Here is a 23,584-nt window from a genome sequence, read left to right as displayed (position 1 = left end):
CAAACTCTTTAGTATATGTTACTTAAATAAATGCTTGATTTGGTGTTATATGCTTTACATGATTACATGCTATATGTTTATTGCTTTAGGCGGGTTGGCTTCTATGAAACTATTAAGTATGATCATACGCACCCCTAATTACTTTAGCTTAATTGCTAGTAGCACAGGGCAACTATTATCCGAGTATATTTGGTTGTTACCATATAGAAATGGTCTCAAACTATTTACTATTTGCATATCTAAATTGTTGCTATTATTTGTTGTTTCATATACGAGTTGTGGATTTCATCTATTATATACTTATTGTTCAATAATATGAGAATTGTTCACCAACATTCGTGTTGACAAAGTTTATTTTATGCAATGTTACAGGTTTGATAATCGCTTGAATGGAGAATTGAGGAACGTAGCTTGTTTTGAGACCACTAAGAAATTAGTCGAATAAGAAATATACATTTGTTTACTTGTATTCAATTTGTTTTGTACGAACAATATGTGTTGTTTATTGATTTATCAAATTAATGAGTTGATTAAATATTATCACTTTAATAGTGTCTTGTGTTATTGGGCAATCTGTTGCACTCCGACATGTTCCGTCGCCTTTGGTCGGGGTGTGACATGATGTATCAATATCTTTTTGGACATATTACGATTTTATTTTTGTGAGTTTTGATTCTTTATTTTAGTCATTTAGAAAAATGAACAATTTTTTCTTAAAAAAAAAGAAAGAAAGAAAAAAGAAATATGCTTAGACAACTGTTTTTTATAAAATAAAACCCAAGTTTTTAATTTTTTGTTAATTTACTTTTTTAAGTTTTAATAAAAAATTGTTTCATAGTGCTACGATATTCCTAGACTAAAGAAAACATTTAAATAAGAACTTATTTAAAATTGATCTAAAAACAATTATTATAATCATAAATATATAACAAATAATTAATATTTATATGTATAATAATACATCGTTAAAACGACGAGCAAAAAAAGGATAATTTATTTAGTTTAAAATGATTTTTTTAAAAGAAAGTTTGTTTTTTAAAATTTCTAATTAAGAATAAATATTTGACCTTATTAAGTTTTTTTTAGTAAATATGTGTATTCAATAGGTTTAGAAGTAAGAAAAAAGTAACTTTAACTTATTTTGGTAAATACTTTCAATAGGTTTAGAAGTAAGAAAAAAGTAACTTTAACTTATTTTGGTAAATACTTTTTAAATCACCTATATTGATAAATATTTTTTTTATCCACCCTATTTTAGTAAAAAAACTCGGGTGGGGGGTTGCCCCCGGCGTTATAAGACAAAATGCCTCCCATAAAGCTTGACTACGGATGGTCTAACAAAAGAAAAGTTGTTTAAAAAAAAATTACTTTAATCTAGTAAATGATTTTCAACACGTGTTTGAATCCACATCTTATAGCTTTCTAAATTAAATTTGCTGTCACTATAATTACTAGATTATATATAGATACATAGAGGGTGGCATGGCACTTGTGGAAGTAAGTATGTCCACAAATTCAAAGTTGAAAGTAATGGAACATCACATGATTACAATCTTCTTGTTCTTCACTTATCTCTTGGCTTTATCAAACTCCAAATCAACCGTCAAGAATCTTCCTGGCTTTCATGGTGATCTCCCATTCACACTTGAAACCGGGTATGTTTAATGCTTTTTTCACACTTTGCTAATTTGCTACCGTATAGTATTTATCTCTACTCGGTGATAAATAAAGTATTTGTACCCCCCTCTTAATCTCTTATAAATTTTATAAAACGGACTTTCTAGGGACCGTTTACCTCATTTTATTTTTGTTTGATGTTTAAAGATATGTCGGACTCAGAGAAGATGATGCACTTCAAGTTTTCTACTACTTTGTTGAATCCCAACGAGACCCTTCACACGACCCTCTTCTGCTTTATACCGCGGGTGGTCCTGGAGCTTCGGGTTTATATTCTCTCCTTTATCAGATTCGTAAAATTTATTATTATATCTCTACCTTTTGTTTTTATATACATTCTCTTAAATTTTGTTTTATGTATTTTTTTATTACTACTTTTTACTTAATATATATAAAGCATGATTTTTCCAAAAGTATTTCATGTGATAAAGGATTTCACCAAAAATTTTTGATATGTATTCTACACAAAATAGCAAGTGCATATAAATTTTGTAATTTTGAAAATGTAGTTATAGATTTGTGTATGCTATATTTTTTTATACATGTTGTAATATCTCTGTTAATGTTTTTATTTCTTATATTTATCTTTTATTATACATGACACATGCATTAAGATATAGCTAGTGGAGAACCCGGTTAATGCGGAGGTGACAATACAACACTGGTTTTTTATTCTACATACATGTAGATACTTTATAATTGCGGCGGGGTTTTTAATATTAACACGTAGATTACTATCGATTAAACTTTTATTTGAACACGAGATGATTTCAAAACTAATCTCAAACCTGTCCCAAATCCTAATAGGTCAGGTATTACCCATTTAATGTCCCAATTATGTCAGGTTTCGGGTTTTTTTCCATTGAGTACGGTTTCACTGCCATCCCTAATCAAAAACAAATTGAAACACGAACCAGGGGCACAATTGTAATTTTACACTCAAATTATTTTCCAAAAGTTGTCTCCGGATGATATTAATTTTTAAGCACACGAATAGTTATGTGACAATCATTGAAAAAAGATGAATAAATTAAGCGGTTTCATCCAAAAAGTAATAAGTGGGTAGCAAAAAATAGTGCCCCACAAGTAATTATATCCAAACACACCATCATGCAGGGTTGAAACATAGGTAGCTTTTGGTAAAAAAAATAACATGAATTATCTATGACGAAATAAAAATTAAATATTTAGTTGGTTATTGAAATAAAATTAATAACTATAAAGGAGGGAAAAGTAAAATGCAAATAGACACAAAAATATAATAAAAAACTTAAAAAATTATAAAAAAATCATAACTTAAAATATAAATAAAAAGAAAAAAAATTAAATAACTAAAATGTTTCACCCGTTCTAAAAAACAAAAAAACAAAAAGACACAATGCTCAGAAAAATGACACAATGACGAATATAAACAAAAAACACAATGATAACAAAAAAAGCATACAATAGATTACAAAATACAACGTAATGCCCAACAAAATATAACACAATGTTAAGTAATATAACACAATATTAAGAGAAAAAGGAACATTCAATGACGAAAATTAAAAAAACACAATAATAAACAAAAAGATACAATGATTTTTTTTCCTCAACACCGTGTCTTTTTTTTAGAACATGAAGACGGTGACAACATTTTTGTGTTTTTTACTTTTTTGTTTTTTATTAAATTTTGAGTTATGATATTTTAATTAATTTTTTATTATCTTTTTTAGGGTTTTTTTTTTGCTACAAATCATTTTCATTCTTCATATTTTTGTCCCTTTTTGTTGAATAATTTGACCATACAAAAATAATCAAATTTATCAAAACTATTCATTCTCACGTTTTTTTATCATTCAATTTCTTTTTCATCTTATTTCTCAACACCACCACCACCGCCATCATCATCACCATCACCGTCGTTATTGCCATCGCCACTTCTCCCACTTGAAGCTCCAACTGCTGCTACCACCCGCACGACCACCACTGTTGCCGCCACAACATTTTTTATTTTGGTAAAAAACTTTATTTTAAAGTAAGCATGGTTTGTCATTTGCATTTTATTCCCGCTTCGTTTGTGTCTATCAAATACCATAAAGTACTGATTTATTTCATTCTTATATAATAACTAAACAAGAAAAAAAAATGTTAATAATCAATTTCATTATCTTGTTGTTCCATTTCCTCATCCATTTTATTCCCCTCCAATTATTAACTACATACCAAACCAACCCATAATGTTACTCTATGAACTAATTAAAAGCCACCAAATTTTATGATTTCCTTAAAAACCCATCTCAATCCGGAAAAAAAAAATCCATGATATATGCTATGTTAAAGATCATATATGAATCTTGAAAAGAAATATAAAGATGTAAATTTTCAACTTTTTTTTATCGGAAATTAAAACACAAAACATATTAGATCATTGTTTAAATGAAAAGATATGAAGTTGGTCGCGGGCGCTAACCCTTGAATGAAGCGGGTTTGATCAGGTAGTTTAGGGTTGGATGGGAACACCGTTGCAAGTTGATCGAGAAGGTAGGGCTACCAGGTTGAAGTCGAGGAAATTAACAGTTGCACTATCCGGGCAGTTTTGTTTCAAAAGATTTTGCCAAAACCTTTTAGGATAGTATGTTACGTGCCTAAACCCATGCAACCCATGCACAAGAAGGAACCCACTAAGCATCTTAACAAACCATGAAGTTCATGCATATCCCACGTTTATTTTATAAGTTATTTGAATTACCTTTTGTTTATCATGTGCTAAAATAATGGAGATAATGGGGATGCCCGTATTTCCTGTAACGTTTATTTCCATTTAGTTAGGAGTTAGTTTTGAATTATTCAAGTTGTTTCCCTTTAAAAGGCATTGCATTTACTTTTATTAAGTATGAGTGAAATTGTTCTAATACTTCTATCTATTTTCTTTGGCTTCCTCTCTATATTTCTTATATTATTGCTTTGAATCATAGAACCACATTAGTGGTATCAGAGCAGTAGTGATTCCATGGCTAGCAAGCGCAACAACGCTGAAATCCAACAAGAAAATGAAGAACGCTTTGCTAAACACGATGCTATGCTTGAAAAAATTTTGGGCGAGTTGCAAGCCTTAACTGCCCGAATCGAGTCGAAATCAGCAGGCATGCTCACAAATAATTCCAATTTTAAGCCCTATTTAAAACTCCATTTTTCGTGGTTCGGTGGTGATGATCCTACGGGATGGATCTATTGTAACACCCCGACCAAAGGCGGATTATACATCGGGGCGCCACATTTTGTTTCATTACTCGTGACACTATTGGGTGTCAATATTTAATAAATACATTCATTCGCGCACGCGCAAAGTAAACAAGATAACATAAGTCATCATAAATCAATATATTATAAATCATAATATTCGAACAGCAAAAACTTGTATTGATACATTTTAATCTAGGTCCAAAATAAAGAAAACTTCCTACGTGTCCACAAGCTCCAAAACAGCTACTGCAAACCTGAACATGTGTTAAAATAAAACGTCAAACACTTGCGTGTTGGTGAGAAATCAAGTTTAGTACAATACATAGATAACAATAAATCTGCGCGCAACATGTGTATGTCTGGTTTTCAACAAGGGTGTAATCCGATCGGGACCAACTCTAAGATTCATAGACTGCCAGTGCTCACAATTGAGCTCACAAACAAGAAAGACTGTGCAAGTGTAAACAAAAGAGAAAATCATAAACGATAGTTCTCCCGTGTTCATCTAATGGTACCATGAGAACTGCGGAATAGACCGACAAGACGGTTAATGATCCACACATACGAATAAACAGCCAAGTCTACGTCCTCAACACATGGGATACTGCGCGACTAAAGTTCATAAACAGTTTAAGACTCTAAGTTTGTATGAACACATGAACATCCCAAAACATTAAAAGCAAAAAGGGATTAGATACGAGATTACTCACTTGATAAACGATGCGGTGTAAGATAAAGCAAGAACCAACTTTAAACAAGCACAAGTTAACCTATAAATAAGATTATTGTTTTAATGATTGGTTTTTAGTCTTGATTATAAGTTAGCATAATTAATAAGTAAATTATTATATAATATATATATTACCGGAAAAGCAGGGCAGAACAGGAAGGAAGACGGAGGCAAAGAGAGAGGAGACGGCAGAGGAAGAACAACGGCAAGGAGCAAGAGAGAACAGGAGAGTTTAAGTGCTTTGTGTGTGTAGTGTTAGGAAAATAACATTATTATTTATAGGGAAACCCTAGGGAACACAATCCTTAGAAAAGGGGAAAAGATCTCCAAAAAGTAAAAGATATCAAAAGATATGGCAGCTGCAGGGGGCAAAGGAAAAGCTGACAGGGAACAGTAAACAGGCATGGGCGGGTCAGATAAAGGTACTGGTCAAAGCATGGAAAAGCAGATCTCAAAAGATAATGTCAGTCACTTTTTCTGTCAACCAATGGGGTTGGTGCGCATGCTGCGCCAAAAGTGGCTTTTCAGACATAAGAGAGGTCAGGACAACAGCACAGAAGATAAGACAACACCAAAGTAAACAGCTAGATTAAACAGAAGAAAAGACTCAAGACATAGCGCGAGAAAGCTTGAGCGCGAAGGCAGACACAGAAGGTCAAGAGTGCGCGAGCGCGAAGGCTGACAGAACCAACCTTTGCGCGCCGCGGAAAGAACTACAATTCTAAGCGCGCCGCGGGAAGAACTTCAATTCTAAGCGCGTCGCGAGAAGAACTATATTCCTTAGCGCGTCGCGGGAAGAACGGTATCTATAGCGCGCCGCGGGAAGAACTAAAATCCTTAGCGCGCTGCGGGGACAGTTCGTCTCGCGTATCGCAGTAACAGGTGGTCTTCACGCAGGCTTCCTTGTAAGGAGTCTGGCGCGTTGAGCTGCGCAGACAACCTTAGGCGGGGAGAAACAAAGGACAAGCAAAGAGTTAGAAGAAAAAGAGGGAAACAAGGCTGAGGGGTTAAACAGGAGGGCGGGACGGTGACAAGAGAAAAGGAAGGCGGAAAGAAAGAGAGAGAAAGAGGCGGGAAGGAAAATATATTATTATTATTAAAAGTAAAATATAAGTATAAATAAATATTAAATCATAAAAGAAAGAGATCGGATCAGAGAAACGGGTACCTGGGTCGGGTCGGATCGGGGCAGATGTCACATCTATCAAGCCGAGCAATATTTCGATTTTCAGAAAGTGGCGGAAGAGGATCAAGTTGAGTTGGCGTCTTTTCATCTAGACGGCATTGCTCTTCAATGGCACCGTTGGTACACGAAAACACGGGGTCCCCTGGCGTGGTTAGAGTTCACCACTGCCTTGCTAAGTCGTTTTGATCCGACCGATTACGAGGATCCCTCGGAATCCCTCCATCGTTTAAGACAATTGACCACCGTAGCAGTGTACGTGGAAGCCTTCGAACGGTTATCGCACCGTGTTGATGGGCTCCCGAGACCATTTTTGATGGGTTGTTTTATCGGTGGACTGAAAGAGGAAATTCGTTTGGAGGTGAAAATCAAGAAGCCAAGAACATTGGCAGAGGCAATAGGGTTAGCGAGGTTGGTGGAGGAGAAGATAAACTTGCAAGGTCATGTTTCTTCACCTAATCAAATGCTAGACTTCAATTGTCCAACCAAGGGTCAATCTAATCCTGGTCTATTAGGTCCAGGCCCATCCCAACGTTTGGCTCTTCCAGCCCCTAAACCCATCCGATGTATTTCCGCTACCGAAGCTCGTGAACGAAGAGAGAAAGGGCTTTGTTACTTTTGTGATGAACAATATGTACCGGGTCATAAGTGTAGTAACCCCCAACTCTTTATGATTAGCGATGTCCGTGAGGTTGATGATGGAATCCATGTAGATGAACCACCGGTTATGGGGGAAGGTGTTATTCAAACGGAAATCTCGTTTTTGGCGATTTCAGGTACTATTCTTCCACAAACTTTAAGGTTGGCTGGAAAGATCAAAACCGAGGATGTCATAGTGTTGATAGACGGGGGAAGTACCCATAATTTCATATCTAGAAAGTTGGTCGATAAGTTAGGAATTACAATAGACTATGATGTGAAGTTTGAAGTGGTGGTGGCTAATAGTGAGACGCTCATTTGTACCGGCAGGGTTCATAACCTCACAATTGTGTTTTCGGGGTATACCGTAACAACCAATTTTTTTGTCTTACCCCTCGCAGCATGTTCGATCGTCCTAGGGATGCAATGATTGAAGACTTTAGGCCCAATTGAGTTCGACTTTCAAAACCTTACTCTTGGGTTCCGTATCGCCGGTTCGTCGCACAAGTTACACGGACTGAAACGCTCAGGTTTGGGGGAGTTGAAATCCATTCGGGGCACGGAAATGCAGCCCAAAAAGTCCTATCAGGTGTTCCGCCTTGCGGACAAGGCGTGTTTAAGAAGGGTGGATTGTTACGTGCCTAAACCCATGCAACCCATGCACAAGAAGGAACCCACTAAGCACCTTAACAAACCATGAAGTTCATGCATATTCCCACGTTTATTTTATAAGTTATCTGAATTACCTTTTGTTTATCATGTGCTAGAATAATGGAGATAATGGGGATGCCGATATTTCCTGTAACGTTTATTTCCATTTAGTTAGGAGTTAGTTTTGAATTATTCAAGTTGTTTCCCATTAAAAGGCATTGCCTTTACTTTTATTAAGTATGAGTGAAATTGTTCTAATACTTCTATCTATTTTCTTTGGCTTCCTCTCTATATTTCTTATATTATTGCTTTGAATCATAGAACCACATCATAGTATTTGGTAATTATTGGTTTAAATGTGGTGACATCATATCATTGGTGACTAGGATGGTAGAGGATAATAAAGATTATGACCCTTCTAGTCTTCTATCACTATAAATTTATAATATAAAAAAATTTCGAGGAATACTTTTAGCCTAGCTGATAAAAATAGATAAGGTTTGTGCTAACAACATATGATCATAAGTTCGATATTTATTTGTATCATTTTAGTTGGATATTGGTAATGAAGTATTTGAGCTAGACCTTGTGAGGTTGTTAATTCGGATTCCGAGCCCACCGGGTTTCCGTCCCACCGTGTGTTACGCTACAGAGTTCTGATCTTGTGGAGTCACAACGACTGTCAATTGGTAGCCGACGGTATGGTTTTCCGAGGGAGCGCCTAAACCAAACTCTGAAGCAAACGTGAGACCGGTTAAGACAACATAATCTGACCAGAGTGGAACAACGAGTTCTCTGCAATACTACTTTAGTGATGTCATAGCATGGACACAAGATAGTCGTCGTTCTAATATATATAAACGAAACTTTTAAAAGTTCTGTGGTTGCTCCCTACATTCTTTCAAGCTACTAGATTGCATTATTTGTAAATGGAGACTTCACATGCATTTTATCTGACCATATCAAACCTAGATAATTCTTAAACGAGTTATAATATCTAATCAAACATAATCTGACCAGACAACGAGTTCTCTGCAATACTACTTTAGTGATGCCATAACATGGACACATGATAGTTGTCGTTCTAATATAAAAACGAAACCTTTAAAAGCTCTGTGGTTGCCCCCTACATTCTTTCAAGCTACTAGATTGCATTATTTGTAAATGGAGACTTCTCATGCATTTTATCTGACCATACCAAACCTAGATAATTCTTAAACGAGTTATAACGTCTAATCAAATTAAAAATTAACCTTATCGAATATTTGATATTAAAATCATATAAAATAAGGATATACTAAAATTTAGTATCGATTTTTTTTTTAAAAAAAGATATTATTTATAATTAAGAAAACAATTTTATAGTAATAAAACTAAGCGGGTTATGGATTTCACAAAACCCAAATAACTTTTAAACCGGGTTATAACATCTAATTTATTTGTGAAACTCTTTTATCATCAAATCCTAAGTATATTAACGGCATTACAATTTATAAAATAAAAATATAAAAAATATATAAATATTAGAAATGAATAATGTAAAAAACCCTATAATACGGGTGGTCGTGGCTCAAAGAAGGAAGACTAGGATTTTTGTGATTTCCAGTTAGATCCTGAGGACGTCCGGCTATTACCATCAGTGGGCCTTCGAACGGGTGGGTTTTCCTCGAAGCTGGAGATAAGTTGGAGGCGCTTAAGAGCTACATTCGATTGATTTGGGCTATCTGACGGTGATCTTTTACCATTAGGCCACCCGTACAGAATATCTACGTATTCTATATTCGTTGACCGTTATGAAAAAATACTACTTTAATAATGCCCTAACAACTTAACAAGGACACAAGGTACTGTTAACTTTTAGTAGTGTGTGTACTATGATATGATGGTACAGTAATATATGGTGCGAGGTCCCCTACTAATAATATTGTCACAATAAGTTTTTAATATACGGAACGTTTTTAATGCATGTGCACGTCCATAAGATTTTATCTTTTGTTCCAAGCTTTCCATATTCACCAAAAAGCTATAATTAAAGTCCTATGGAATATGTCTTCTTCTTACCTACCCCCAAGACAGAGATAACGTAAAGATCCAACAAATCTTTCAAGTCTTTAACTTAGAAAGCAAAATTCGTAGGGACTTTACATCACGAGCTCACGAAACTCCCGAACTTTGAAAACCACCTAACAACCCGCTAAAACATGCTCGACCATCGCAAAGCCGAAAAGGAACCTGCCACTTGGGTAGTCATTTTATCAATCTTCGCATTCAGACATGAATATTACACTTGCACCACTTCACAACTGAGTTATTAGAATTGTCTATGCTTTGAATTAGGATATTTTTTACCGACCTAACCGAGAAAAACCTGGTCGGGTTAGATGTGTGAAATTGTTTCTTATATGACTATAAATGCATCACACAAAAAATCTATTTATATGCTTTCCTGGTCAATGAAATATTAATTATTATAAATGTATAATCATGAAACAAATAACAATGAAGTTTCAATACCAAAGTAGTTAGTCTTAACTTTACCAGCACAATATTATGCGTGTGTTCAATAACTATTGTTATAACCTTTATGAAAACCAAAGAAAAACCCAACCACACCCAAATGGCAAATGAGATCGACACCATTCCTACCCTGAAAGGGACTCAAACAAAGTTACAAACATTGATTGTAAGTTAACAAGTTTATGACACCATCAAGTTATACAACTGAAAATTTGACAAATTTTATTTTAAAAATTAAAAACTGCTCTTTCAGTTATGATTCACCTTCAAATCTTAAGTTAATTAAATAAAATATAACGAAGGGTTAAAAAAAGCATTACTTCAAATAATTCAAATAAAAACATAAACTTATTAGGTTTTGAACCCGTGTACTTTACGAGATTTATCAAATGATAAAAGTAAATAAGGTCCGTTAATTGAAATAAAGAAACAAATTTAAAGGTAAAAAATGAAATATAGTACAAACAATAATAAATCTAGAATTTAAAATTTATAAATTTTAGAAAATCTTTTTATGTACAACATTTGTTGTTTTATCACAAGGATTTACATCGTCATCCAATATTAACAACATGTCTGCAACATATAAGAAAAAAACTGAACATTGAGGAACAAATCAACCATATATAGAAAAAGATTGTACGTTTTTGACTATTTTTTGCTTGCTTAAATTTCATGTTTTACGTGTTTGATCTTCAATCAATATTTTACTTTTAACTTCTTGACTATTTTATAACCTAATTGCCAAAATGGTTTTGGCCTATGAACCATGGATAGCTAGCAGGATTAATGAGATGAGAGATTAGAAAATTGTGAGGGGAAATTGACTATTTTATAACCCAGTTAACAAAATGATTTTGATTCATGACACATGGATAACTAATATGGATGAGATGAAATATTAGAAGATTAGCAAGGAAAACCAGATTATAATTGACACTAAACCTTGTTATTTTATTTTATTGAAAGAGTAAGATTATTATTAATATTATTATTGTTGTTGTTGTTGTTATTAAAAAAATATATAGTCAATAATTCTAATTAGTTTTGTTTTCCTTTCAACTATAAATTTTTAGTTACTTTCTTTTAAACCATAACTTTTATTCAAAAGATATTCTAATTAGTATTTGTAGAAGATATTATAGCAGATTAGCGCGCAGGTGAATAAGTTTATGTAATGTCTCCATTTTTGTATTCATTATTTTTATTAATACAGTTTTTTCAAACTAAATATCAATTTGAAATGGCACAAACTAATATTTTTAATAATTAAAGAAAAACATTTAATAATGTGACGGTGGTGGGGTCAAGACTGGGGGATGTTATTATTAGGGTTCAAAAAAACACGAATCCAAATCCAAAACCGAATTATCCGAAAATCCGAATTATCTGAAATTTCGGATATCCGAATTCCGAAATGCTTTAATCAAGTTCTTTAATCAAGTGCTTTAATAACTTATTATGCATGCATCCTTCAGTTGTTCTTTATATGTTCTTTTAATGCTTTAATCAAGTTCTTTTAGGTTAACTTCAAAAACAAAGATTTAAAATGGGCATCCCATATTTCTGGGTTATATATTGGAATATATCTTTGTATTTATTTGTGTATCTCTTTGTTAAACTCCTTAATTCCAGGATCGATTCTTATATACCTTTTGGTTATAAACGTAATGAATTAATAGACTATTTGAAGTTGACCCTATAATATTTCTACAAGTTTCCGACATGACATGAAAACATGTCATGAACGTAAAATGACAATGAACGAGTTTGGATTAGTTTATGTTGAACCCACAAACATGTTGAGCTAAACATGTGTTTGTTTGAAGGTTTGAGTGGTAACTCGTTTGTGCCATTTAATTACCTTTTTTTAACTCAACTAGAATACTTTTTATTAAATTTTTAAAAATGATCCAATTACTGTAAAAAGATGGTATAAGAGGCAACAAGTTGCGCTATAACTTTCTTTTGAGTATAGCAAAACCGATTCAACTGAAAACAAAGCTATGGTCTTTGTCATTGATGAGTTACTGTGCACGACCGCTAAATTCTTTTTAGGAACGCAACAACTTGGGGGACAAGGGATCCCAAAAGTATCAAACACAAAGGGAATTAATAGACTATTACCTATTTATTTTTATAAAATGTGTTATTAAATAACTTAATTTTACAATTTGCGTACACTTTAAAATGGAATGTAATATGCAAATTTATAACTTTAAAGTATCAATATGTGCATAAAAAATAAAATATAAAATATATTTTTTATGATCGAGGTTGAACGAATCATTTTTGTGTTACTCCGTGATTACATGTAATGTGTTCAAGTACGTATGCAGGACATGATTTTTGGGTTTGTGCTGTATTTGGATTCATGCATTGGATTCAACAAGGTTCAACCTATCAGCCAACAAATAAGAGCCGTCTAGGAACCCTTTTGGCATGTAGTAGTACGTTAACATTAGAAAACGGTGAAAACCATTGACAGAAAAGCAAGAGTATTTATAAATGTAACCAAACAGTACGTTTAATATACCATGAAAATATATGATTGGCTATATAAGGATGATATTTTGTGCAGGTCCCGTAAGTATCAATTTCGAATTATCAACATGGACTAATATTACATTCGAGCTGAACAAAAATGCATGGACAAAGGTCACATTCTTACTCTTCATTATATGATCAATGGCCCTTTAGTCCTTTACTATAAAATAAAAGCAAAATACGAATCTTTACTTCGTAGATTACTTTTAATATAATACATAAAGATTATACGTACAGTGTATTATATATGATCATATGCACATGTGTTTATGTCATGATGGTGCAATGAAAATAATTTCTTTCTATAGGTTGCTAATATCATATTCGTAGATCTACCCGCTGGTGTAGGGTTTACATATGCTAAAACGTGGGAAGCATCAAGGAGTAGTGATTCCCTTTTCTCGCTACAATGTTACGAGTTTATACAAAAGGTTACACATGTAAGAACATAAAACAGAGGCATTTGGTTATCGAGTTGAACTAAAGTGCTTTTATGTTAGTCCTAGACTAATTACTGGCATTGTAAGTAATTAATTATATATATATGATGCATATGTAGTGGCTGGTGGAGCACCCAAGGTTTCTTAATAATCCATTATATATGTCTGGTATTTCATACAATGGCATTGTCATACCTACCAGTACCATAGAGGCATACAAAGGTAACAATTTCAATCTTCATATCCTATTATTATTATTATTGTTGTTGTTATTATTATTAATACCAGAATTTACTATATTTGGTCTGCTTTTTGCAGGCAATGAACGTGGAAATCAACCACAAGTAAATATTAAAGTAATATATATGTAACTCTTTGGTAACACTAGTACAGAAACATATATTTCTTTGGTTAATATGCAATTCTTGTTGGATTAATTTCTATTCTGGGTCACTAGTTGGTGAACCGGGCCTAAGAGGTTTTAACAAGTCGGTTAAAGTCTAAGGGGTATTATGAAACATTCCATATGCTTGGTGGCCAAGTTCACCTTGTTGGCCAAGTTGACATTGTTGCCCAAGTTCACCTTGGTGGCCAAGTTGAGTGGTGACCACATATTATGCTTGGTGACCAAGTTGGGTTACTAGTATAAATAGATGTACAAAGTTAGTGTTAGATACAACACAACAACAACAAACACAACAATCACCGCCATCACTACCAAAGTTATTGTGGTGTCACGATCGAACAAGTTGGTTTGATTTCCTGAAGAAGTTGTTATCGTGGTTGATCGAACAAGTTGGTTTGATCTCCCAAAGAAGTTGTTGTCATTATCGATAGCATAGTTCGTTCAGTTGTTACTTTATTCAAACAAGTTGGGTTTGAGTAGCCATGGGTGACACGACTCCACCGCCGCCGCCAAAGGGGAAAGAGAACGGGCCATCCTCCGTTCAATGTCCAATGTAAACTGCAACGAACTATACCGTGTGGGCTATGAGGATGAAAGTAGTCCTAAGAGTTCACAAAGTTTGGGACACCAGCAACTCGGGTGTCTCTGATGAAGACAAAAATGACATGGCTATGGCCTTGTTGGTTCAATCCATACCCGAAACCTTGATCATGCAAATTGGAGATCAAGAAACTGCTAAAGCCATGTGGGATTCAATTAAAACCCGACACTTAGGTGCCGAACGGGTTAGAGAAGCACGTCTCCAAACCTTGTCAATGAAATTGACAATATGAAGATGAACGAGTCAGATTCCATAGATAACTTTGCGGGCAAGTTATCGAGCATTGCCTAGAAATCAGCGGCTCTCGGCGAAGTTATAGATAAAGCAAGGTTGGTAAAAAAGTTTCTCAAAAGTCTCCCAAGATCGAAGTATATTCAAATGGTTGCTTCGCTTGAGCAAATGTTGGATCTCAATAAAACGGGATTTGAAGATGTTGTAGGCCGACTCCGAGCCTATGAGGAGCGAATCCGAGAAGAAGAAATTCAAGGGGGTGACCAAGGTAAACTTTTATTCGGTAAATATGATTCATCAAGTCATAGAAGTTTTGAATCTAATGGGGGACGAGGAAGAGGAGGTCGAGGTCGAGGTCGAGGCCGTTTTAATGGCCAATACCGAACCCCTAGTACCGAACAAGGGTCATCAAGTCGGGGAAAAGTAAGGGTAAAGAAAGATCGGTCAAAGATTTTATGTTACCGATGTGACCAGTTTGGTCACTTTGCATCTGGTTGCCCGGACCGAGTTCAAAAGGGTCAAGAAACAAACAAAACTGAAGCCCGTGAAATTTTTGATGATGCGGCGTATATGCATCAAGTTGTGTTCTTAAATGAACAAAACCTAATACCAAAGATATACGAGACCGAGCGGGTCGAAGTTTATGTATGGTATTTGGATAATGGGGCAAGTAATCATATGACGGGAAACGGTCGTATTTTTTAGAGTTAAACGAGAACATAACCGGGAGGGTTAAGTTCGGAGATGGGTCATTTGTTCAAATCAAGGGAAAATGCTCAATTCTTTTCCAAGGAAAATCGGGTGACCAAGACTTGCTAACCGAGATTTATTATATTCCGGAATTAAAAAATAATATAATAAGTCTCGGTCAAACAACGGAGTCCGGATGTGACATTCGGATGAAACACGCTCTTCTGACCATGTACGATGAGTACGGGAGGTTACTCATGAAGGTCAAGAGATCCGAAAACCGACTCTATAAAATACGAATGAAAATTAGAGCTCCCGTGTGTTTGCAATCAAATATTGAAGATGATGCATGGCGTTGGCACACAAGACTTGGGCACATCAATTTCGAGTTAATGAAATCGATGGCTAAGAAGGATCTTGTACGAGGTTTACCACATGTTGAACACGAAAATCAGTTGTGTAAATCGTGCTTGGTGGGTAAACAAATGAGGCGTTCGTTTCCGGCTACATCCTCGTTTAGAGCATCCTAACCTTTGGAGTTAGTTCATGGTGACTTGTGCGGTCCAATAACCCCATCCACTATCTCGGGTAATAGGTATGTCTTTGTTATTATAGACGATTACTCACGATACATGTGGACGTTTTTATTGAAAGAAAAAGGGTGAAGCGTTTGAAAGTTTTAAGAGGTTTAAAGCCCTGATCGAGACGGAGGCGGGTTTACCAATGAAAACTCTTCGAACCGATAGGGGAGGAGAATTCACTTCACGTGATTTCAATCAGTTCTGCGATGAAAGTGGAATTATTCGGCATTTCGCCTTTCTACCACGCCTAGAGACAGAGGCGGGTTTACCAATGAAAACTCTTCGAACCGATAGGGGAGGAGAATTCACTTCACGTGATTCAATCGGTTTTGCGATGAAAGTGGAATTATTCGGCATTTAACCGCCCCGTACACGCCGCAACAAAATGGCGTGGTAGAAAGGCGAAACAGAACTTTAATGGGGATGGTGCGGAGTATTTTAAAGGCAATACAAGTACCAAATTATATGTGAGGAGAAGTGGTCCGACATTCAACTTTTTTAATCAATCGGGTCCCAACCCGGGCCTTGGTTGATCAAACTCCATATGAACGGTTCAAGAAAAGAAACCGATTATTGAACACGTTCGAGTATTTGGGTGCATGGCGTATGCTAAAGTTGATAGTGTGCATCTAAAGAAACTTGATGATAGGTCAAGACAGCTCGTTTATCTCGGGTCGGAGACGGGTTCAAAAGCATACCGTCTCTTCGATCCGAACACCCGGAAAATTGTTGTTAGTCGGGACGTTGTGTTTGACGAAAACAAAGGGTGGAATTGGGTAAAGAAAGTCGAGAAGAATGACTACGAGCCGGGTATGTTTTCTATTGTTTGGGGGGGATGCGGTTGACAATGGAACTGGTCAAATCGAACCCACCATTGAAGAAACGTCTGGAAGCAACCCGGGTAGCCCAAGCTCTGAACCTGCATCATCAGTTCAACCTGAGTCCAACGACTCAACCGAACCAAGTCATATAGGGCCTAATTCCTCAACCCGCTCTCAAGTTCAGTCGACGAGTAATGGGTCACAGGTCCATTCGGGTGAAAATGAGGCCCAAACGGGTCTAAGACGTTCAACCCGAGTCTCGGTTTTACCAAGAAGATTACAAGAAGATTATGTGTTACATATTGACTCTGACTATGAACAATTGTTTCTCACAGCAAGTGGTGAACCGAGTAGCTATTTTGAGGCTAAGTCGAACCAAGAATGGGTTCGTACTATGAATACCGAGATCGATTCGATAAACAAGAATGAAACATGGAAGTTAGTCGAACTTCCAAAGGGTGCAAAATGTATCGGGTTGAAGTAGGTGTTCAAAATCAAACGAAATGCGGATGAAACGATAAACAAGTATAAAGCTCGGTTGGTTGCAAAGGGTTACGTGCAACAACCCGGGATTGACTTTGATGATGTTTTCGCTCTGGTAGCCCGAATCAAGACCGTTCGGCTACTAATCGCATTGGCCGCATCTAACGGGTGGGAAATCCACCATCTTGATGTGAAGACGGCATTTCTACATGGTGAATTGAAAGAAGTTGTGTTCGTTTCTCAACCCGAAGGATACGAGAAAAAAGGCGAGGAGGCAAAAGTTTACAAGTTGTCAAAGGCCTTGTACGGGTTAAGGCAAGCTCCCTGAGTTTGGAACACAAAGTTCGATAACATCCTACGAGACATGAAGTTTCAAAAATATTCCAAGGAACAATCGGTTTACCGAAAGACGGATGAGAAACATTTTTTGATCGTAGCCGTGTATGTGGATAATATATTTGTGACAGGTACAAGCTCGAGTATAATTCCGATATTAAAAAGGGTATGGCGACCAAGTTTGAGATGTCGGATCTCGGGAAGTTGACCTACTGATGTGCTAAAAGTAGTCTAATATTTATTAACTAAAAATAAGCTAATCTAGGCACTAATTAATAAATCTAGACTCTTAACTTAACTAAAACTACTAACCGGTCGACTCTTGTACAGCTAAGTAAGTCCGGATATCGAACCCAAGAGACTCTTTAAATTACGTATATTAACTAATTAGACTCGACTTACTGACACGACTATTTAATTATTATCATAAAAGGGAGTTTTGAACTAATTAATAATAAACTATAAAGTAAACACTAACTAATTAAATAATAATAAACTATAATGATTACTTAAACCTAATTAATTATTATATTGTTAAACTTAACCCTAATTAAATAAAATGTAATAAACTATTAAAATACTTGGATTAATTCAGATGATGAAAGCAACTACTTAGGCTAGAATCCCCAAAGTTACAGTTATCAATTATTAGGAAAATGCTTGTTATGGAACCGGGATCGTAAAAATAGACCATTGACAGAAAACCCGAACAGGACCCTTGAACTTCAAGAAGACGTCTATGGATTTCTAACAAGTTTTAAGACTCACCGGTTTTATGAATTAAACTTCCTTACGGTTATTTAATAATTTATGTTTAAGTATCTTTATAACGAAATCCTACCTTACAGCGCGGAAATCAATGATAGCAAAGCAGACTCAATTGACTTAATAGACTAAGTTGACAATCAAACATAGACGGACTCCTTACGAAAAACTAAATCTATCAATTTTGACCAACAAAAATCTATCAATAACCTATCACCTTACAGCTTTTTAGGCTAGCAGCTCACTTTTATTTATTTAATTGATTTTATTGTTTCTATGATTTTAATCGATATCAATCATAAACTAGTCAAGAACACACAGTAAATGGCCTAACAAGACCCTATCCTATGAAACAATCACCAAGGGCAATGTGAAACAATAAGTCCAAGTAAATAAAACCATGCAATCATACGCATCAATTAACTCAAACTCAACAGTTTACTTAAAACATAAAATCCATAACGAAACAAGTCCCAATTAAAATCAAACCAAACAAAGGTTCATCACAAGCCTAGGCAGTCTAATAAGTATAGCCTAAGATCTTAAAATCAAAGAAACTAAAATAATTAAGTTCAACAACCAAGCTCATAATTTAAAATAATAAATTCAAACCAAACTATGATGATGCTTGGTTGAGTAGGTGTTAAACCCAAACGATCTCTGCTTGAACCAAAGAGTTTCTCTCTTATTAATATTCTTCTTTCTTGTCTCTTTTGTTTCCGTCCGTAGGGTTCTTTTCAGCTGAGATTTTCCCACACTCGGGTTCCCCAAACAAAAGCTAAAATATAAAAATAGTTATTGGGGTCGCCGACATATGTGTACATGGCCAATATCTATGTTGTGGGCTTATAGATGTATTTTATTTGTTTATTCCTCTAAGCCCACGATCCATTAAATTTTGTGGCCATATTATTTCAATCGAATCACACAACGGACACATGGGTCTTTCTTCAATTTATTCTAGCTCACAACTTCTTTCAATCAATTAAACTTGTGCCTTTTCTTATAACATGATGTCCTGTATTAATAACAATTCAAATTATTAGTAACACCATAATCATAATAAAATAGAATTAACTAATCATTGAGAACCCATTTACTACAACTATAATGTTTTTTTTCTTTTCTACTTGAACTCTACGACAGTTAAAAACATGGAGTTTTATCACGTTAATGATCATTAAGATTAGTTTACATATGAGTACTTCATTAAATTAAAATTGTAAATTCTCTTTTTCTTTCTCTTTCTTTGTAACTTGATTAAAACGTTTTAGATTATTTTCTCTTTCTTTGTAACTTGATTAAAACGTTTTAGATTATTTTCTCTTTGACATTTGAAAACTTTAGTATGAATCAAGAATGAATAATATTTAATAAAAACCAACTCAAAAGTACTTAAAAGTGTATGAAATATTTATATAATAATAAGTATATTTTAGACCACATCACCTACTATCTCGGAATCGAAGTAGTCCAACAAGAGGATGAGATAGTAATTACACAAGAAGGATATGCCAAAAGGATTCTAAAGGAGACCGGTATGAAAAACTGTAATCCGTCTCAAGTCCCGATGGATCACGGTGTGAAATACTCAAAAGCCGAGAATGAAGTCGAACTCGATGCAACCGAGTATCGAAAGGTAGTGGGTTGCTTACGGTATTTATTACACACTCGTCCGGATATGGCATACTCTGTGGGTATTGTTAGTCGATATATGCAAAGCCCACGAGAATCTCATGGTATGGCAATACGACACCTATTGAGATATTTGAAGAAAACGATGAATTACGGGATCAAGTACGGGAAGAACGGGTCTAAACGACTTGTAGGTTATAGTGATAATAGTCACAATATAGATGAGGATGATGGTAGAAGTACCACGGGCCACGTGTTTTATTACGAGCAATCTCCAATTACATGGTGCTCACAAAAGCAAGCGACAATTGCACTCTCATCTTGTGAAGCCGAGTACATGGCGGCTTCAGCAGCCGCATGTCAAGCTGTATGGCTTCGAGAGTTGTTGAGTGAGTTGACTGGAGAAGCATTGCAGAAAGTTATGTTGAAAGTTGATAACACGTCCGCAATAGCCCTTGTGAAAAATCCGGTTTTTCACAACCGAACAAAGCATATAAAGTCTCGCTTTCATTTTATCCGAGATTGCTACAACGACGGCGAGGTCGATGTTGAGCACATTAGCGGGAAAGAGCAACGAGCCGATATCCTCACTAAAGCACTCGCAAGAATCAAGTTCACGGAGATGCGCGAGTTACTTGGAGTTGAAGACCTTACTAATCCGAATCAGAAATTAAGGGGGTGAATGTTGGATTAATTTCTATTCCGGGTCACAAGTCGGTGAACCGGGCCTAAGAGGTTTTAACAAGTCGGTTAAAGTCTAAGGGGTATTATGAAACATTCCATATGCTTGGTGGCCAAGTTCACCTTGTTGGCCAAGTTGACCTTGTTGCCCAAGTTCACCTTGGTGGCCAAGTTGAGTGGTGACCACATATTATGCTTGGTGACCAAGTTGGGTTACTAGTATAAATAGATGTACAAAGTTAGTGTTAGATACAACACAACAACAACAACAACAAACACAACAATCACCACCATCACTACCAAAGTTATTGTAATCAGTTTTTTGAGTTATATTTTCTGGTTATAATATAAGTCGGTTATTTATAAGTTGTGCGTTAATTATCATTTATCATTCTTGAATTCTATTATACATATATTATTTTCGTTCATATTTACGCATCAAACAGGGATGCATATGTGTTAGCCCCCTGACCGACAAATTTAATGATTTTAATTCAAGATTAGAGTTTGCCCACCGGCTTGCACTTATATCAGATGACATATATGAGGTAACACACGATACTTTAAACAAGTCATGGCATCATTTCTTCACAACTCGCCTTCTTGATTTGTGATATATTTCAGGGTGCAAAAGAAACTTGTAATGGTAACTACATAAATATTGATCCGAAGAATGCAATATGTTCAAATAATCTTCGACGGTTAGATGAGGTAAACAAGGATCACTCTTTAAAGTTTAAACTAAATAAATTCTTTTTTTTCTCACAAATTACCCTAATCCTATTTCCAATTCTAGTGCACAAGTGGACTTAACATAGGCATTTGAAGATACGTTCTTGTTTAAACCACCCTTTTGGACTTTTAGTTATGAAAATTGAGAAAATGAGTTCACGAGTTATTTTACTGTTTTCAGGAAGCTGCTACGTTATACTTAGAGAATTGGGCAAATGATAAATTTGTTCAAAAGGCCCTCCATATTCGTGAGGTATGCTGTTCACGGTAACTTAACTAATGACATTACTCAATTATGATGGATGTGTCATGTGTGCATTAGATAAAAGATAAAAGGTAGTAGTATTAGTTTCACAATAATATATGAAAACTTCACAAATATATATATGAAGTATTAACAAGCACACACGTTCAAATCATTCAAATTTATCTAGTATAATCGTAAAATATTAAGGTGAAATTTTATACGAAGTTTTAGCATTAATGTCTCGGTCAAGCAATCCCAATGTAGTTGTTAAACATCTTCACTTAATCGTTTATGTAAAATAAATTCCATTTTCTTTTATTATACACGGTTTATGCTACTTCAGAACTTGTTATAATGTAATTTTCAGGGAACGATTGAGACTTGGCACAAAACCAGTTACTCTCTCATGTATGACATCAACAAAGCGGACACTGTATATTACTCATACGACATCTTTAGCAGCGTTGAGTACCATAGAAAACTCATTGCAAGGAACTCTCAAGTTTTGATTCTTAAGTATTACAAATGCCCTTAAATATTAGATTTAAACTTTTGTCAGTACATGATAATTGCTTCTATGTTTGTAATCTCTATAAAATAATTCAACTTGTAGCGGCGATCATGATATGAATTTCCCATACGTCGGAGTTGAGAAATGGATTGAGTCTCTCAAACTTCCATATGAAAGCCGATGGAACCCATGGTTGTTAATAACCAAGATGCTGGGTAAGCTCACTTATTCAAAGATGCATTTCTGTTAATATTTCAACATGCAAAGTGATCGTTTTTTGCTTTTGTAGATACCGAACAACATATGCAAAGAACGGATACTCGTTAACGTATGCAACTATTAAGGTAAGAAACATTCTATTTAAGTCACATATATATATGCTCAAAAAAATCTATAATGGACTACAACTATTGGACAAGTTATAACTAAAACAAATAGAATGCTGGAGTAGTATCTGATTTATTTGTATTATTATGTAGGGTTCTGGTCATGTAGTTGCAATATACAAGCCTGAAGAAGCCTTTGCTATTGTGGATGAATGGCTTTCTTCTGGTAGCTATTTAAGTGATGCATAAAATTACAAAACTATTGCAATAATATACTTGTTTTTTTTCTTGTTTTTTGTTTTTTTTTTAATATGAGTTATTGTCTTAAGAATATCACATCTTTTTGTATTAAAGTGAAAACAGAAATAATATATTTAGACTGATCGAATTTAAATTTAGGATTTTTTTTTTACTTTTTTAGAACACAATAAAGATGAAAGAATTAGTGTTTACTATTATATGTGTTATCAATCGGTTATGTTGCTTATTGTTATTTAATTAAGTTGTAATTAAAAATTTATATGCATTTCACTTTATTAAATCTATCTAAACACATATATATCACAAGCACACATTTCGATTTACAACAACAATGCGTACATATGGTTTAAGCTAAATAATATCCGGTAATCTCAAAGTGATTTACAAATATATTTGCAAATAAGAGCAAGATTAAAAAAAATGAGAAATTAAAAAATAAAGATAATCTTCATCAAAACTGTATTTTGATCTTCATTTAGCTTCAACGATAACTCTTCTCTTTTTGAACTAAACCGCGAGTAGCAACTGACCGTAACTGGTTCTCGATAGGAACTTTTCATTGTTAGGTACATCCATAAAAATGATATCCAGTTGTGCAGTTTTCTAAAGTCAGTTTTAAGATCAACTTCCCAACAATCTCCCCAAATTGATGATACCAAAACCTATAG

General features: G+C 34.8%; 1 pseudogene across 1 annotated transcript; it reads left to right on the top strand.

Moving 5' to 3' along the window:
- Positions 1–1,479: 1,479 nt before the first annotated feature.
- LOC143610443 (serine carboxypeptidase-like 17) lies at positions 1,480–22,925 on the top strand (annotated as a pseudogene). The gene is made up of 13 exons (XR_013149588.1): positions 1,480–1,655; positions 1,825–1,970; positions 13,204–13,280; positions 13,478–13,600; positions 13,729–13,831; positions 13,928–13,965; positions 21,286–21,387; positions 21,464–21,550; positions 21,636–21,824; positions 22,186–22,334; positions 22,432–22,544; positions 22,619–22,673; positions 22,809–22,925. The product of XR_013149588.1 is annotated as a serine carboxypeptidase-like 17 (transcript).
- The last annotated feature ends 659 nt before the right edge of the window (positions 22,926–23,584 follow it).

Source organism: Bidens hawaiensis, unplaced genomic scaffold (genome assembly GCF_021521415.1).
Source record: "Bidens hawaiensis isolate Kalapana, Puna unplaced genomic scaffold, B.hawaiensis_p1.1 tig00026342_1, whole genome shotgun sequence".
NCBI lineage: Eukaryota > Viridiplantae > Streptophyta > Magnoliopsida > Asterales > Asteraceae > Bidens > Bidens hawaiensis.
Note: the sequence above shows the minus strand (reverse complement) of the source record. Positions and strands in the feature narration are given on the sequence as shown.